Genomic DNA, 13,586 nt, shown 5'->3' on the forward strand with positions numbered 1-13,586 from the left:
GAGCAGTTATAATGAAGAAAATTATTTTCTAGGAACTAGAGCAGGGCGCTATCAGAACTTTCTATGAACACAATTCCCAACGTAATGGGGATTTCCCATAGAGCTAGAGTTGGTGATAACTATTTCTTATATGTTCCTATTAATATGATAACAGCTAACTGGTGCATGCTTGCTCTGTATCAGACATTGTGTTGAGGGCCTGATTGTAGTAGCTGCCTCATCTCACCCTCCACTAACCTAATGATGTGAGCACTCTTTAAGTCTATATTATAGATATGGACATAGGACTCGGAGAGGGTAATCTGCTCAAGTTTACAGAACTAATCAGCTGTGGAGCCATGATATTAACCTGGGTCTGCTAGATGGCAGAACTACTGTGCTTGGTAGAGGTCAGAATAGGTGATCAAATATCCAGAATTATTCAACAAGTATTTATCCAGTTCTCACCACCATGGGCCAAAATTGCACTGAAATCACAGAATGAAGGGATCTTAAACATCTATGGCCTAATCATTTCCTTTTGGTATGAGAAAGCCGAGGCTCACAGAAGTTGAGGGACCTTGAAGTGCCTTCCTATCCTTGTCAACTATGAACAGGAGACAAAAGCTAAAAAAAAAAAATCAATCAATCAAACAACCAAACAAAAAAACACTAGAAGAAATGATAACTCTATGGACTTTTATTTTAAAACATTTAGGTGGTGATGTCACCAAGATGATGAAGCAAGAGACCTCAGCCTCCATTCCCCATCCCACCCTCCTAAAGCTCAAGAATTAATTAGACAGTAATCCACCAACAAAAATAACTCTGGGAGAGCCCAGGAGTCCACTTAAGGAACTTCAGCAACACAATGGAACAAAACAAACAAACCGAGAATAACAGCACATTAAGGGAAGGAAGAACAAAGAGGAACAGCTTCTATTTGCCTGCATCATCCTATCCCAGGCCAGCACTGTTTTAGGCATCCCTGGGTGGCTTGGAACATATCCCCAGTGGCTGGGCGGACCACTGTATATACAAAGGAAATGAAATCACTATTTTGAGAGAAATCTCACTCTGTGTATTTCAGCATTATTCACAATGAATATCTATCAATGGATATATATGTGTGTATATGTGTACATATATTGGATATTATTCAGCCACGAGAAAGGAGGAAATCTTGCCATCTGTGATAATACAGATGAACCCTGAGGGCATTATGCTAAGTAAAATGAGTCATATGAAGAAAGAGAAATACTGTATAATGTCACTTACATGAGGAACTGAACTTGTAGAAACAGAGTAAAATGGTGATTGCTGGGGCCGAGGGACTGGGGAAATGTAGAGATGTTGGTCAAAGGACATAAACTCTCAACTTATAAGATGAACAAGTTCTGGGGAACTTATGGTACAGAATGGTGACTACAGTTAATAATACTTGATTGTAAACTTGAAAGTTGTTATGATAGTAGAGCATTAATTTTCTCACCATAACAACAAAATGGTAATTATGTGAAGTGATGGATACCTAATTAGCTAACTTATTATGGAAAAGATTTCACAATATATATGTATATCAAATCTTCACATTGTACTAGTATACCTTAACTTACACAATGTTATAAGAGCTATATCTCAATAAAGCTAAAAAAAAATTTTAAAAATTAGATGTGTAAACATTCCTTTGAAGTTACTGTTCTTATGTTTAGTTAGTCATTTAGAGTAAATATGAATTAAAGGAATGTTTATTTCTTTTAAATAAATCAAGAAAAAATTAAATAGCATTAACTCCCCTCTCTTCCAACCCGCCATCCCTGCCCAAATTGCTTTCAGGGTGAAGTTTTGGCTTGCACGCCTTTTTGTCTTTGCATTTTCATACTATGCTGTGAGGTACCTTTCCTCGAATTATTCTGCAATGTGCTTATAATGACTTTTCGTAGACTGCTTGGAGACTTGTCTATTTAAATATGGCAACTAAAAGAAGCAGGACCTCACCAACAAAGGACATGTGGCTTTTAACTGGAGTCAGGAAGACTTTAAAAATTCCCCGGCTTTAGCCGCCCAAAACTTGGCATTTGCCATTCCAATGGCATTACATGAGATGCATTCATTGAATTAACATCTGGGTATGGTTATCAATTTGTTTTCATCTGGAATATTTATTTTTAAAGTTTGGCCCATGCTTCCCATTTATTTTTCAGAAGGTATATAGGATTCCAAATACTTTAAGCAACCCAGGGCAGGCATCAACCTGGCTCAATCCTTGGAAAGGACTCACAACAGAAAAAACTCTATGGGCTAAGTCACACCCGAATAATTTGGGGAAATTGCAGTGGGGAAGGAGATCTGCTTGATACTAATTACTTAGCAAGGGTGTGCTTTATGTAAACCACAAAGGTAAACTTTAATCCAGTTCCAGGAACTCTCGTATATTTCTATGTAATGCAGCCTGACTAACAAGCCATGATTTATGTGAGGGCTGTGGACATGATGGTTCTTGTTTTGGGCCAGTAAGAAACCAATGCTCCTGAGAACAAGCAGCCATTCTCAAAGTATATTCCACAGAAAGTTGATAGGTAATTAATGTGGAAAATTAACTTTAAAAAAAAATGTCTTGCAGGCAGGCAAATCAGTTTGGCAAATGTCAGGTGAAATCTAAGGTAGTGAGTTTCTCTGCTAATGATATTTAGAATGTTCAATGGTCTATTGTGTATTGTGCCTCTCCAGACTTATTGAAAGCTGCCTTTTAAAATTATTTGTTTGCTTGTTTGTTTGTTTTTGCAGGGTATCTCACCTCCATCTTTTTTCTTGCAATGTGCCTTCATGTTTCAGGCCCAGTCACTATCCACTTATTTTCAAAACAGGATAACAATTTGTATCATGAGGTTAACATAAGGATTTAAAAAAAGTTTATGTATATATATTTGCCTTGTAAGTGATAAAGTTTACAAATGGCTATGTTTTTAGGCATGGGCATAATTCTGGTAGTAAAGATGAATGTACCTGTCCCTTCACATCTTTTGCTCTACAGGCACACCTAGGAGATATTATGTGTTTGGTTCCAGACCACTGCAATAAAGTGAATATCACAATGAAGCAAGTCACACAATTTTTTTTTAGCTTTCCAGTGCATATAAAAGTTATATTTACCTTAACAACACTGTAATCTATTAAGTGTGCCACAGCATTATGTCTTAAAAAACAACAATGTACATCTTAATTAAAAAAATACTTCATTGCTAAATAATGCTAAGCATCATCTGAACCTTCAGCAAGTTGCAATATTTTTGCTGGTGGAGTATCTTACCTTCAATTTGTAAAAAGTGCACAATAAAATGTGGTCAATGAAACAAAGTATATCTGTACGTTATCATGTCTATAGCCCTTCACAGAGTAAAGTAAAAGCATTAAATGTTGTCTTCCTTGAGCAAAGTTATCTCTGACTATGCTTTCACCTCTATTTCTTACAGTCCTATCCATGGCCTCATTATTGCCTCTGACCCTCCCAGTGCCAGTACATACACATATTCAGCCTTTTCCACCATGTGAAATTTTGGAGAAACACAGGATTAAACAATGTTCATACATTTCATTTCAGCAGGAGGTGTCAGAGCCTTAGCTATGCACAACATGATGATTCACCAAGAGGGAACTATAACTTGTTGCATATTTTCCTAATGTATTTCACAACTCCTCTTTTCCCAGAGTATCTATGGGCCCCAACAGTCAGAAGAACACGTTTGGAAAGGCTACTGTATAGGCTGTGTGGAAATAAAATGACTTCACTGATAAAGAGAAAGAGAATCTCAGAAAATTTATCCCCAATATCTCATATTATCATTTGATATAGGCTAAGTGTGACTACAATTAAGTGTAAAATTGTGGAAGCTAAATGTACCTATTGCACCCAGTATAATTGCATTATCATAAAAACCATTTTGAAAATGTCACAGCTAAAAAACTTCACAGATAGCAAAATCTTGAGTAACCTAAATTTCCTAGGATATGAAGTACCTGAATATATTAGGGTTTGTTGTTGTTGTTGTTAACTTAGGTTAATTTAGGCTAAAAGTATTTATAATATCTATAGGTATACTTTCTAGGCTTTGTCAAGTCAATAGATAAACATAAATGAAAAATGCTTTGATGATTTGAGCTCTTTATTTGTGCAGGGTGATTAATTTCAGTGATTATTATACTGTCCTACACAAGTAGAGCATTCCGAGGGTTTGGATTGAATCTTTGCTGATCTCCAACATATCTTAAAAGCTTATTCTTTTTAATCACTAAAAGTTTGTTTTCTGGACATATGCATTACATCACAAGATTTCTGGTATTTCAATAATTATCGTAACATCCATATTCTAGTATTAATGAACCTGCAACATTGACATTCTTTGGATAGAACAACTCTCTGCAACACATGACCCTCCTCCTCTTCCACAGATTATTGGACCAAACTAGGTAACTGAACAAGATTAGCCAATCAGATTCCTTCTCACTGGAACTTGGAAATGGAAACCAAAATTTTGAGTCAGTGTCAATGCCTGCACTTATAGGTAATATTTACTTGGGGCCCAGGGCAGCCAAAGTTGCACACGCAAAGGACAGCAAGTGATTCAACTACTAGGTAATACAGATTCAACCACTTGTAATAAAGACAACAATAAAATGGCTTAAACAAGATAGGAGATCTTGTTTTCCTCTCCAGATAACAGATATTTTTTCTCCCAGGTAATAATCTCAACAGAAATAGTCCAGCTCCTTTTATCTGTGGCTTAGGCATCCTTAGGATTACATGGTCCAAAATAGCTCCCTACCATATCCATGTTCTAGACAGGAGGATGGAGAAAGACACCAGTAATCACAAAGTTGCATACAATACTTTCATATCAAACCAGAACTTGGTCACATGGCCACAACTAGCTGAAAGAGAGTCCAGACTACATTATCTTTAGCTGGTAGGTCATGTGTTCAGCTAAATATGAGGGATCTGCTGTTAAAAGAAAAAAGGGAAATGGGTATTGGAGAACAACTAGTGGTCTCTGAAATAGGCTGTAAGCTGAGAAAGGTGGTGCTTAAAGAGAATCGGTAGGAAGGAATCTAGAGTTGATACACCTGAGAGCAATCACACGAATTGATCTAAGAGCAAAAAAATTCTGAAGTTTCCAAAGATAGATTTACATAGTTTCAAAGCATTTAGATCATCAATCTTCCTCCTATATTATTTCTATCCATTTGTATGCTAGAGTCAGAAGTTTCTCGCCTTTCCAACTGCATGTGTCTTTAACTTAGCAGATACCAGCTGGAAATATTTAGAAATAGGTAACTTTTAGTAAAATTCTAGAATCACAGAAATCAGGCTCCAAAGGTTTTCTAACAAATCTTGAAACTAATATTTGCTAATGTGTACTCTAGCCTGTACATGGGATTTCAGGGTGGGGTAAAGAAGATATTTTCTTCTACTCTGTTCTTAATAGGCTAGAGAGATATGAAATATAGACGTATTTATATGTATACACACATAGACACACAATCATTTGTGCCAAGAACCACTGAGAAAATAAACAGGAAACTAATGAAATAGGATGAAGGGGAGTGGGACCGAGACTTCTGTGTACACCTATTTTATAGTTTTGACTTTTGAATCATGTAAATGTATTGTCTATTAAAAACAAAATTAAGATGTTACCAAAAGAATAAATAAGTAAAGTAAGGATAGGAAAAGCTGAGGACAGAGAAGAAGCAGTGGAGCAAGGGTTGATCCGCCCAGGTCCTCGGATTTAATGGACACATCAATAGTGGTTTTATTCCAGTGTCTGCCGTGTCCATTGTTTTCGTCAAATGTGAGGTTAAAGGAAATGCTCCTAGGAGACAGGCTGCAAAGGCCTGAGAATTCCAGCGCAGGAGACAGTGGCATGCCACCGGGCACAGGACTCTACCGAGCATTTGCTGAGGAGGGAGGAATATAAAGGATTGGGGGAAACGTGTTTGGAGAACTGCATGCTACACATGAAGGGAACCGAGGTCACGGGAGGGAGTGAAGGCCGGGTCACACTGGAGGAACAGGGAGCATAGGCCTCGAAGGGGAAAGAGCACAAAATAGCTTTAACTATTGGGTAGATTCAAAGAAGAATCCTGGAATGTCTCCAATGCCACTCTTTTCAAGAGGAGTTCGTGTACATAGGCGTTCTCTCTTCCCATATGGAATATAGTGTCCCCAACCAACACCTTGATGGACAGCTCTCTCTATGGAGATTCAGTTTACAAACTGCACACTTGCTCTGGACTCCAGCTCAGCTCGACCAGCACCCTGGGAAGCTGGAAAACAAAGATAAGCACGCGCGTGCACTCTCTCTCTGTTTTGTGTGTGTGTGTGTGTGTGTGTGTGTGTGTGTGTGTTTCCCTCTTCTTCCCCCAGGCAATGCCAATTCACTACCTGGGTATCTGGCTGGCAAAGCAACGTGGGTCTGGTAAGAAAAATATTATTTTTCCTGGAAAATTGTTCCAGGGTAGCACACATTCTTGTTAGATATATTTCCAGAACTAGATTTAATGGATGTACACTTAAAGCTATGACAGACGTTGCCAAATCATCTCCTATAGAGTTCACTTCAGTTTTCACTCTCGGCAACAGTGCCTCATGAGGGCCTCTGCACCACGTTCTCACCAACACTGCGCACAGTCAGACTTTTCTACATTTACCAAACTACTAGGGGAGAAGGGGTTCTCATAACTCTCAAATTTGAGTAGGGTTAGTCATTCATCTACTCACATGATTTGCATTTTCATGCTCACTAAGAAAATTGTGTTCTTTCCCACTATAACATTTCCCCAGTTTGTCTTTGGACTTCATGACTCCTGTATTTTGGGTCTTGCTTAGAAAAGCACTCTAAAATTATATTCTGAGGAATTCTCATATTGTCAGGCTTTTTGAGTTTCAGTCTGGTTTGGGTACATTAACAGAATCCTATTTTGATGGAAGGCAGGTGTGCACCAGTTAAAATAAAAACATTTTATAAGACTGGGTATTTTTCTTATATAATGGATCCCCTAAAGATATGGCTCTGGTCCCTGCCTCTCTAAGACCATTTTCAAGTACTTCTCATAATTGAACCTAAAAATATATCTATAGAAACCACAGAGCACACGCACAACTGCCTTTTCATGCCTTGGGCAGCCTGCATGCTGTTCTGGCAAACAGACAGGGATTGTTTTTACAGTCTTAACAACAGTCTCCAGTAAACAGATCACACTGCATGGGAGGACCACATTTGAAAGGGGCTTCGGTTGAACTTTCATTATTTGTCAATTATCAGCATGAACTTACATAAGAATTTCATGTGTCAGGTCATTAATACTATGGGCTATACAACATCCATTACAGAAGAATTCTTCTAAAGTGCTTTATTCTGAAACAAGAAATGTTTCCAAATATATGGTTTCATCAACTTCAAAATAGAGCCAATTTTTATCTTCTTGTGTGATTTGGAGGGTTTGCCAGAAGTAATTTATGCTGATCCCAATCTCTAGGAAGATATTTCCAATGCCTTATTCTTTGGGGAACAAAACAGAAAATATATGGAAAATGCTGCATCTTAGTGGTGAAAATTCCAGAATTCCGGGTAGAAACACAATCCTCCTTATAGATGTATTTCCAAGGATTTCCACCACCAACATAATTTTAAAAATATTAATAAGGAGCAAAATGTTTTCTTTTCTACTCTCCACTGTTCCCTGTACCTACCAGGGGCTGGAGAGCAGTGAGATGATCCTGCCATAGGAATAAGAAACACTGAAAATGGACAGACCATAAAAAGCCACTGCTCCTCAAAGCCATGGCCTGTGGAGTCATTGGTGCTCCTCCAATACCTGCCCTAGTTCTGGACTCAATGGAGACACCCATGAAGATGAAGAAATCATGACCCCACACTCCAGCCCAACTCTACTCCTTCTGACTATCAGATCAACAATGCACCACCTCCATGTGATCATTAGTAATTTTAATCTTCAGCACCAGGAAACAAATCTTTCCCAAACAGGGTCACTATATTAAGCAAATAAGAATATAGGGTAAGCCCTGGCTGGTTTGAATCAATGGATAGAGCGTCAGCCTGAGGACTGAAGGGTCTCAGGTTTAATTCCTGGTCAGGGCACATGCCCGGGTTGTGGGTTCAATCCCCAGTGTGATCAGAGGCAGCCAATCAATGATTCTCTCTCATCACTGATATTTCTATCTCTCTCTCCCTCTCCCTTCCTCTCTGGAGTCAATGTTATATAATAAAAGGCTAATATGCAAATTGTCCCCTCAACCGAGAGTTCAACCAGGGGGTGGGGCTGGCCAGCTAACCACCCACAGCCCCTCCTCCCAGCCAGCCCGGCCCAAACAGCCCCAATCGGGGTGGGCCAGCTGGACCCCACCCATGCACAAATTTATGCACCAGGCCTCTAGTAAAAATATATATTTTTTAAAAAAGAATACAGGGTAATTTCAGATAAACAATGAATATTATATATAATGAAAATGTAATATGCTAATTAGACAGGATGTCCTTTTGGACATCCTTCCATCCTTCTGGATGAAGCCAGGGCTGTGAGGAAAGCCTGGGGCCTGGGTGCCAGAGGGAAGCCAGTGCCAGCAGCTGGGGGAAGGAAGGCCTACTCTTGCATGAATTTCATGCATCGGGCTCCTAGTTTAATATAAGAATGTCCCACAGAATGCTTTGGACTTACTTTTATTAAAAAATACTTTTCATCATTATCTGAAATTCATATTTAGCTGGTGTCCTGTATTTTATCTCACAACTCTATTTCCAAGGCAACCATCTCAGAACAGCTATAATGAATATAAAGATCTTTCCCATGAAGAAATTCTACCCATTGGTGGTCCTTCCTATTTTTTAAGAAAGCTATAGAAGCATTAAAGTCAGAAAAACTCAGTTATAGTTTTGTTACTTTGTGACCTTGGGCAGTTTATTTAACCTCTCTGTTTTCTTATCTATAAAATGAGATATTTCTACCTGCCTTATAGGGAAATCTTTATTATTATAGTTCTTACAAGTAAAGCCCCAAGTAATGCCATTCAGCCTAGTTCTAATCCGCCACAATTCTGAGTAATCCTGAAAATCTAGACAAGACTGTTTTTATAAGTGTCAGATACTAAGATTGCTGTTACCTCTTTCTCGTGGGTTGAGGAGGAATATCAGAGAAATGGTTACAGAATGTTTACCTACTGATTATGCCACATGTATTCTGTATGTTGTCATCATGAAGGTTCCCAAGTCTCAAAATATATATATATATTTATTTTGGGGAACAAATAATGGATCCCCTAAAGATATAATAATTCTTTATATATAATAAAGAATTATTATATATAATCATAAGTTCTTAATAGATATTTCTCAACTACAGTGATGATAACCTTGAGGCTATGTTTGTTTGTTATAGAGAATAAATGTTAGTTGTTGGGAAACTTCTTTAGTTCATGTAAAAGTTTAAGTGGATTTTCTTTCTTCCTTTCCCTTTTAAGACTGTAACATATCAATGTAGGATAATGTGGCTTCTTCATCTAGGTCAGCGGTTCTCAACCTGTGGTTTGCGACCCCTTTGGCGGTCGAACGACCCTTTCACAGGGGTCACCTAAGACCATCCTGCATATCAGATATTTACATTACGATTCATAACAGTAGCAACATTACAGTTATGAAATAGCAACAAAAATAATTTTATGGTTGGGTCACAACATGAGGAACTGTATTTAAAGGGCCAGAAGGTTGAGAACCACTGATCTAGGTACTTTACTCCCAAAAGACAAAGGTGGTTTTCTGTAGTCCATCCCATTTGTTGCTTCCTGCACATTGGTGCCTCTTAACCCAGAATGTCCTCAGGTCAGGACTGAGCTCTCAGCTTTCCTCTAAAAGAATGGAGCTCCCTCACCTACCTCATCACAGATGGTTGGGCAAAGGTGGTGCAAGGCCTCAGTGCAAAATCATGTGGGCACAGTTCTTTCTGCGGGTAACTTTGAATTTTTAACTACCATTAGGCAACGTCTGGAGTTCTGGGCAGCCACATGCTCTATTCCTAACGACTTGGATGTGACTGGATCCACTCCTCCCCAGGTGGCAGAGTATCCCACAGGACCCAAGTGGCTTTCTCCTCCCCTCCCCTCTTCTCAGCCTCTCCTTATAAATCACCTTCTAGCTTCTTCTGGGTAGCTAGTTAGGTTTGGGTTTGGAGGCATTTCTTTGGCATTTGAATCTCTGCCCTGGACAGGCTGGTGGCTGTGGGGAAGTAATTCAGTGTTGCTGAGCTTTTCCTGTCTCAGCTGCTGTGAAGACCCAACAGATATGGTGGGCAAGAAGGCCCCCATGATAGACACTCTCCAATGGCTGGGATTAGAGGATTTTTAAAATCGAAGCTGTAATAAGTAATCTGTTAATTATAATTTCACTGCTCTGTTATAACTAAACAGTACAGTATACAAGCTGTGCAGATTCTCTGGTAAAAGTAGCTTTGGAATAATTTGCATGCAGGAATTAATAGTAACCAATAATGTAAGACTTTAGTCTTCCAAATTTTGATGTCCATTTCTAATATGGTTCTGAGCCATATTCTAGTCCCTCACCCATAGAAGCTAGCCGGCTGCCTATCCTATATAATAAAAGGGTAATATGAAATTTACCCTAATGGCAGAATGACCAGGATCTGGTTGTTATGATGTGCACTGACCACCGGGGGGCAGACACTCAATGCAGGAGCTGCCCCCTGGTAGTCAGTGCGCTCCCAAAGGGGGAGCTCAGTTCAGCCACAAGCAGGGTTGACAATCGCAGTTGACAAGCCTCTCCCGCCTCCTCGACAGCGCTTTGCCAGGTATGTATTGATTCCATGGGGAGTGGGCCTATGGGGAGTGGGCCTATGCTATCAGTCAGACATTCCCTGAGGGCTCTGGGGCTGCCAGAGGGATGTCTGACTGCCAGCTCAGGTGCAATCCTCCGGGAAGCGGGCCTAAGCTGGAAGGTGGACATCCCCCAAAGGGTCCTGGACTGCAAGAGGGCGCAGGCTGGGCTGAGGGACACCCCCACCCCCAGTGCACAATTTTCATGCACCGGGCCTCTAGTATCTTATAATGAGGTGCCACAATGGAGCAGAACTTCTGGGCACTGTATGGTTGGGGCAAAATATGGTTTGCAGTTGTGAGTATGCAAGACACAAACTTTAATCTTTTTTTAATTAAATCTTTATTGTTCAGATTATTACAGTTGTTCCTCTTTTTTCCCCCTTATAGCTCCCCTCCACCCGGTTCCCACCCCACCCTCTACCCTTACCCCCGTCACTGTCCTCATCCATAGGTGTACGATTTTTTTCCAGTCTCTTCTCGCACCCCCCACACCCTTTTCCCTCCCGAGAATTGTTAGTCCACTCCCTTTTTATGCCTGATTCTATTATATTCACCAGTTCATCTGTTCATCGGATTATTTATTCACTTGATTTTTAGATTCACTTGTTGATAGATATGTATTTGTTGTTCATAATTTGTATCTTTACCTTTTTCTTCTTCTTCCTCTTCTTAAAGAATACCTTTCAGCATTTAATATAATACTGGTTTGGTGGTGATGAACTCCTTTAGCTTATTTTTATCTGTGAAGCTCTTTATCTGACCTTCAATTCTGAATGATAGCTTTGCTGGGTAAAGTAATCTTGATTGTAGGTTCTTGCTATTCATCACTTTGAATATTTCTTGCCACTCCCTTCTGGCCCGCAAAGTTTCTGTTGAGAAATCAGCTGACAGTTATATGGGTACTCCTGTGTAGGTAACTGTTTTTCTCTTGCTGCTTTTAAGATTCTCTCTTTGTCTTTTGCTCTTGGCATTTTAATTATGATGTGTCTTGGTGTGGTCCTCTTCGAATTCCTTTTGTTTGGGGTTCTCTGTGCTTCCTGGACTTGTAAGTCTATTTCTTTCACCAGGTAGGGGAAATTTTCTGTCATTATTTCTTCAAATAGGTTTTCAATATCTTGCTCTCTCTCTTCTTCTGGCACCCCCATAATTCAGATGTTGGTATGCTTGAAGTTGTCCCAGAGGCTCCTTACACTATCTTCATATTTTTGAATTCTTTTTTCTTTTTGTTTTTCCAGTTGGGTGTTTTTTGCTTCTTCGTATTTCAAATCTTTGACTTGATTCTTGCAATCCTCTAGTCTGCTGTTGGATCTCTGTATAATATTCTTTATTTCAGTCAGTGTATGCTTAATTTCTATTTGATCCTTTTTCATATCTTTGAGGGTCTCACTAGATTTATCGAGGGTCTTACTAAATTTATCGGCAGTTTCTAGAAAATTCTTGAAAAACCTTATAACAGTGGTTTTGAACTCTATATCCATTAGTTTGCTTTCCTCCATTTCTGTCATTTGTGACCTGTTTCTTTGTCTCCGCATTTTGGCTACTTCCCTGTGTTGATAGAGTGGCTTTCTGTGCTAGGTGTCCTATAGGGCCCAGTGGCTCAGCCTCCCCAATTACCTGAGGTGGATACTCTTGGTGCACCCCTTTGTGGGCTTTGTGCACAGTCTTGTTGTAGTTAAGCCTTTATTGTTGTTGGTATCACTGGGAGGAATTGACCTCCAGGCCAATTGGCTGTGAGATTCAGCTGTGTCTATGGTGGCAGAACTTCTGTGCTGGAGACACCCTTATGAGGCAAGACTTGTTTCAGTGGAGCTTTGGTGCTCACTGAGTCTTCCCCCTGAGTATGTCCCTTATGGATCTGAGGAGTTGTAATCTGGATGGTCCCACTCTGACCACTGGGAACACTGGCTCTTGGATCTCTAAGGAGGTGTTAATTTAGCCTCTGCCTGAGTCTACCCAGCAGGAGCTACAGAGAGATCTGCAGGTTCCTCTTCTTTGTTTGGGATTTGGAGGTGTCCAGATGAGGCCCAGCTGTGAAGCAATGCAAGCTGCTGTGGGGCCTTGAGCCTTCTTTCACATGTTCTGGGTCTCTCTGACCCAGCTGCAGTTTGTTAGGTAATTTTAGAGTGCAAAGGGCCAGGGCATTCATATGCCAAAGCCTCTGCGCACAGCTTTGGTGGGGCAGGGTCTCAGGGAATCAACAGGGCGGAGCAAACAGCTATTGCTGATCCTCAGCCCTGCCCTAAGAGGCCCTGGGTCTCAGTGTCCCGCAGTAATCACTGCAAGCACCTCTGACAGAAAGCCGTCCTCGAGTTCCGCCTGATGCCAGACAGTCCAGTTCCTCCCCATATGAGTCTGGGTCCCCAGAGACTCACCCTGGACTAGAGTTCAGAGCAGTCGGGAGCTTCAGACTCCCTCCCAATTGAAAAAGACAACGGCGTCCTCAGTTGCCAGCCCTTTCCGCGCGCCTCCGTCCCTCTGCACTTTATTTCCGTACCTCCTCTGAGTCTCAGTGTGCTTTTCTCTTTCCTTCTAGTTGTAGAATTTCCACTCAGACAGCCTTCCTGTGGTTCTGGATGATGTCCGTTTTGTCTTTTAGTTGTATTTTTGAAGTGGTTATGCGAGGCAGCAATTTCAGGTCTTTACCTATGCTGCCATCTTGGTTTCTCCAAACTTTAATCTTATATTATTATTTTTGTACTAGAGG

The sequence above is a fragment of the Myotis nattereri genome, assembly GCF_964212035.1.
Source record: "Myotis nattereri genome assembly, chromosome: 6".
In the NCBI taxonomy this organism is placed as follows: Eukaryota; Metazoa; Chordata; class Mammalia; order Chiroptera; family Vespertilionidae; genus Myotis; species Myotis nattereri.